Raw genomic sequence first — 6,338 nt, 5'->3', positions numbered from 1 at the left:
AAACGAATCATCTGAATAATCAACAAGAATTCCTCTTAGTCATAAAATTGAACATGGTTTTATATTTAATAAATGATAGCATATCTTTCATAATTGGACACCTTTGTTACTCTGATATTGTATTTCCTTAAACTATATGCATCAGCAATATCAAATTGTGAATGGTTCAAGAAATAACTCACAACTCTGTTTCTTCTCTCTTGGCTTTGCATACACTGTCTTCTCTGCCACCGCTGAATTTTATCCAAAACATAAACTTTGCCTAAAGCCTACTTATAAATTAAACTCAAATTTAGTTACCATTTCTTTTAAGAGGTATTCTTTAATTGTCTCTCAACAAAAAAATGGCTTGGATTTTCTTTTTATCTGCAAAATTCTGTGGGACAACCATAGTATTTCACATCTATTACATGTTGATAGACAAATCAAATTATACCTCTATTAAGTAAATTAAAAGTATCATGGAGTTGTTCCTATCATTCCCTATCCGTTCCCCACTGCTTACCAGTATATAGAAAGCCTTCTTGTTTGGTAGAGTTGGGGGAATACCTCTATGATGCTGCTTAGTTAAAGGATAAAGTTGTGAGAAATTGGGCCTTAGAGGTGTAGCAGAGCCTCTAGAATAACTGAGGAATTTGAGGAAAATGTGTGTCCTCAGGAAGATTTTAAGCATAAGCACAGTGTAGTGGGTTGAATGGTGCCCACCCCCCCACCAAAGACCTGTCCATGTCCAACCCCTGGAGCCAGTGAATGTAACCTTATTTAGAGAAAGGGTCTTTGCAGTTGTAATTAAGTTAATGATATAAAAATGAGATCATCCCGGATTATAAAGGCTAAATTCAGTGACAAGTATCCTTATAAATGACACACAGAAGAGAAACACAGAGAGAGATTGAAGAAAGCAGTGTGAAGATGGAGGCACATATTAAAGTTATGAAGCCACAAGTCAAGGGACACCAGAAGCTGGAAGAGGCAAAGAAAGATTCTCCCTTAGATCTTTCTTAGGAAGCACGACCTTGCCAACATCTTGATTTCAGATTTCCAGCCTCCAGAACTGGGAGATAATAAATCAATAAATTGGTGGTAGTTTTAGGCCACCAATTTTGTGGTCATTTGTAACAGCAGACCTAGGAAACCAATAGAAGCAATATGATTAGATTTTATTTTCTAAAGACCATAATAGCAGATTCTAAATAAGTAACAATATAACCAGTGTGCAAGGTGGTCTTAACATTTCTGTTTGACTAATCTTTAGATAGGATTCCTCCTGACTCTAGGTCCCTGAACTTCCTTTTCTCATAACTTATTTTAGAAAACTTGTAATTATCTATTCTTTCTTTGCCCCTTGGATATATAAATCTTTTTAAAAGTCTTTTGCCGGCTTTACAACCCAGGGGTGTCTTTCTGAAGGCCCTGGAAGCTGTCTCTTTGAAATGTAATTGTCAAAGAAGATAGCCCCCCCTACCCAAGGCTCGGTGGAAGGGTAGGAGCGTAACTTGGGAAGGTGGTGAGTGCCTTGCTCCAAGTTGCAAAACTGCCTCCTATCATAAAGGTATGGAAAGTTTCATGTTCCTTTGGCAAACACAAAGGGTCTAACCTCCTCTGGGACTTTTCCACTAGCTTATCCCAGCCTTTAAAATGCCTCCTTCTCTTTGCTTCAGCAGAGTTGAGTTCAAACTGAGTTCGGACATCTCTCTCCTATTGCAATTGCCTTAAATAAAGTTGTCCTTGCCTGTTTAACTTTGGTGCAATTTTTGCTTTGATATCAGGAAGACTTGTATTTGTCCTATTGCCATATTTAACTACAGACACTTACAGACATTAACTCTGGGAATTCAGACCAGAAATCCTGTCCAGCCTTGGAACGAAAAAAATTCCAATCAAACTCTAGAACTTTAGTGAAGTATGAGTTCTGATATCATTCTGCCTGTAGCAAAACTCATCATTCAACAGTAGACCAGGCCAGAGCTAGAAATGAGGGATTCAGAGCAAGGTGTGGATACCTGGAGATCACAGAAGGAAACCAGCAAATATAATTACAGGACCCTAGGCTCTATCTTCTCTCTTGTGGTAGATGGCAAAAGTTCAGAGACTGAGGAAGAAGAGGATGTAGCTTGAAATTTGAATTGGGTTCATAGCAACTTTCATACCTATTTTCTGTCTTACGTGGTGTCCACTGTAAGTTGATCTCAGCTCAAGTGAAGCTGTGTCTTCAATAATGGCCAAGAAGGCAGCTGAGAATCTTTCATGTCAGGTAGGCTTACCTCTTTCAACTTAAAAACCTGGGAAGGCATCACTCTCAAATCTTTATTCTGCTTTTTTTCATGTGTGTGGCATTTACTGTACTGTAAAACTGATTCTGAATAGAGAATTGATTTCCCTTTATTATGGAATTTGGGATAAGTGTTTTGAGAGAAAACAAAATGCAAAATTTTTCTTTCATGTGCAAAGATGTAATGAGAAGACAAATTCAACAGGATCATAGTTTTAAAAATATTAACCCAGTGTGGGTTTTTCATTCATTTGTTTACTTTTAGAAAAGAAGAAATACATTAATTCATAAGGATTCAATTAGCTAAGAATTGTTTTTGTAGCCTCAGGCAAGACATAAGAGAAATTCAGTAAGGAAACTAAGTTGATGATTATGGAAACAGTCAGTGAAGGGACCATAGTTTGAGGAGATCATCTAATGACTAAACTACATGCTCTAAGACTAAATAAAGACGTCCCAGATTGGATGAGGGGAAGCACTGAGAGATTCTTATAAAAAAATTTCCCTTGTCTGTTGATTAGCATGTTATATAATCTTTTCTAAGCACACCCATAATGCACTATTTATTATTCTCAGTTTTAGTTTTTTAATGTTGAGCAGAAATTCAAAGAAACTTTCTCTGTCAAAATAAGGATAGAATTATTTAAGTTTTATGATATTTCTTGTCTTTTGTTAGTTGTCCAGAAACTTGATACTCGAAGTGTGTGATCTGTGAACCAGCAGTGTCACCAACATCTGGAAGCTTAATAGAAAAATAGAATCTCAGGTCCTTCTCCAAACCTCCTGAGCTAGAATCTGCATATTAACGTAAAACCCCTGGGTGATTTGTATGAACATTAAATTTTAAGAAGCACTATGCTAGAGGTCTTTCCCAGATTTTATTCCTTAAATTCTCTAATTCAAAAGTTTGAAGCAATTTTTTTGGAAGTAAAATCTAAATTCCCTTTAATTCTCTCTGAGTAGTGCATAACATATAAGCATTTTAAAAATTGTACTACATCATATGTGTATATTCCTAATAACCCAAAATAATCACAGTTTCTTACTTGGAACATAATAGCCCACCAGATAATGACTTAAACCTTTAAGTTGCATGTCTCAATTTTCACCTCCCTCCAAAAACAGGCTTTCATATTTCTAATTAATAAGTTGAAGAAAACCAGTAAAGCCTTGAAGGAGATCACTAACACTGGAAATTGAGCATCTGTCTGCCACCTGATAGACAGGTTCTAGGCTGTGATAGATGAGCTGAGCCAGATTGCTATTCAGAAGCTGAACCCTACAAATGTGAATGCTTTTATTTCAATCTTGCTTGTCAACCACAGATTCTTTTATTTTTTATTTAACAAACTCAGTATCAGTCTCACATAATATGTTGCCAAATTATTAACTGCACCATTACTGATTAAAATTTACCACTTTGATCTGCACAGATTATATATCATTAGTCTTGATGGGCAGGTTTGAACATGGTCTCATATGGGTCTACCCTGAGAAATTTCTAATTGTATAATTATTTATATGGGTATCATGCCATGAGAGTACCAAAACTACCCCAAGGGCTCAAGCACAACCCTCTACCCCGAATACCACAAATACACATACACACACACACATTAGAATTCAGTATAAAAACCAAACTATATCTTTAACTGATGCACACAATACACACTATGTAAGCATGTTCTAAAGAGCTGGGATTAAATTTATGACATTTTTATATTTAAACAGTAAGACATATCCATTTTAAATATACAGACAAAATAGCAAAAGGAAAAACTGAGGAACAGAGAAATATTTCAAATTTCCACATTTTATTAATAAAAAAAGATTGATAATAAAAATTATTGAGTACTATGTCTTCAATTTTAAATGGAAATTTAAATATTTCTATATTAACCTTGGAGTATAATCCTTTTATTTGTATGATTTTTTTAAGTCTTCTACAATTGTCTACCATCTTGATATTCAAAATATGATAAATCTTTTACATTCATTATCTAATTTAATGCACATAAGAATGTTATTTTGCCATATCAGGCTATCTTTAAAATATATTCAGAATTCAATTTTCTCTACCCTTACTATAATAACCGTAGTCCAAGCAATTGTAACTTCTTAACTAAACCACCTTCATAAACCTGTACGGGTCTCCTGCTAAAATGCCCAATCCTCTAGAGTCCAAAAACTCCTCAGTGCCTTGAGGCACTCTCCTCAGTTTGTCATTTAAACTGCATTAGGCTAAAACACTGCTCTAAAGATTTTAAAGGCTTCCCATCACGTTTAGAGTAAAATTCAAATGATTTACTATGGCTTGGGGTGCATAAAATTTAATAATGGCTATTCCACAATTTTCACTATAATTTTGTTTGTTCAGTCCAAATCTACCACATTCAATTCCTTGTCTAGTCCAAGGTTAGTCCAAACCTTGGGTGTTTCCACTTGCTGCTTTCTCTGTCTCAAATTTACTTCTAGGCCTTTCCCCTACATTTCATTCTAGTTTCTATTCAATGTTATCTCTTCAGAAAGGCCTTAACCGACTACTCTAAAATGACTTCCACCAATCCTAATCCCTTTACATACTTTGCTTTATTTTTCTTGAGAGCACCATGGGCTAACTAAAATTGCATCACATATTTGTTTAAATATATGGTAATTTTCTCTCTATCTCTCTAGAATGTAACTCCATGAGGGCAGGGATTTGCCTCCTTTGTTCATTGCTATATCTTTCAGTTGCTAAAAGCACTGCTATATAAGCATGTATGTATGTATTTGTTTATTTAACTCTTATTTTAAGAGACTGTAGGGAGCATCTATTAGTTCTGCCATATACAAATTGTATGATTCTGGACAACGTTTATTAAATGCCCAACAAGTCATTTTATGTGAACCATTCAGCTGAATTTATCGTCAAAAGAAGGATTAAAATATCCTCTTCCTAAACTTGATTATGGTAATTAAATGAGAAGGATTATAATATCCTTCTGCTAAACTTGATTATAAGGATTAAATGAGATAGAATAGTGCTTTTCCTATTTCCTGGAAAATAGTTGGAGCTCCATTAATGACTTTCCTTTCATTTTCCTTTCTGGTTGACTAGAAACCTCGTGAGCATCAGAGGTCACATTTTTCTTTTCTCATTTTCTTTTCCGTTTTTCTCCCACAATACTTATCTCAGGCAATGAGTTGATATTTAATGGTCTTGAGTTACTGGAAAGAGTTTCAAACTTTACTGGGACTGAAACACACAGAGTAAATGGCATTGCTGCTAATTACAAGTCATAAATTAGCACTTTGAAAGTCTATTTTCTTATCTCAAGGCACATGTTTTGATGCTTCTTTCCAAGTGACTGCCCCTTAGGTGTTCAATGAAAAAAGACCTGAAATTAGTGCAGATTCCCTTGAAACCAAATCAGCAGGATATATTTATCAAAGAATTCACTTTGCACATATTTCAGGTTTATTCACGTATTTGGCTCAATCATTTGGTAAGCCTGAAACTTTAATGCAACCCTAGAGTAATTATAGCACAAAATCAAGTCTCAGATAATGAACAAGGTGTCAAGTGTACTCTAGGGCTATGACTATTTCATTTTCCAATTAAAAAGTCTGTAACAGCTCCATTAATGATCACATTGTATCTCTGACTGACTCTCTGAAAACTTTTATTTTAATTTAAAAGGTAGATCCTATGACAATTTTGTTTGTATCATGTATACAAAGAGACTATTATTTACAGATCCGAATATAATTCTCAGAATAAATTCTACACTATAATTTATATTAATACTTGTTAATAGTCCATATTTGTATAGTGATTATATTTTTGTATAGTGATTAAGAATTTTCCAAAACTTCATATTCATTATGTCATATTTACCTTACAGCAACCCATTGAGCAGAAAGAGATTATCTTCACTTTGCAATGAGAAGATAAGTCCAACAAAGACTCAAGTGGTCGCACTGTAAGTTGTAAAACCAAGCTTAGAACATAGGTTCACTGTCCCTACTTCAGTCTGTTTTCTTCACTCTTAAACTATGTTCTACTGACTGTGTGGCAGATGTA

The sequence above is a fragment of the Balaenoptera ricei genome, chromosome 5 (genome assembly GCF_028023285.1).
Source record: "Balaenoptera ricei isolate mBalRic1 chromosome 5, mBalRic1.hap2, whole genome shotgun sequence".
In the NCBI taxonomy this organism is placed as follows: Eukaryota; Metazoa; Chordata; class Mammalia; order Artiodactyla; family Balaenopteridae; genus Balaenoptera; species Balaenoptera ricei.
Note: the sequence above shows the minus strand (reverse complement) of the source record.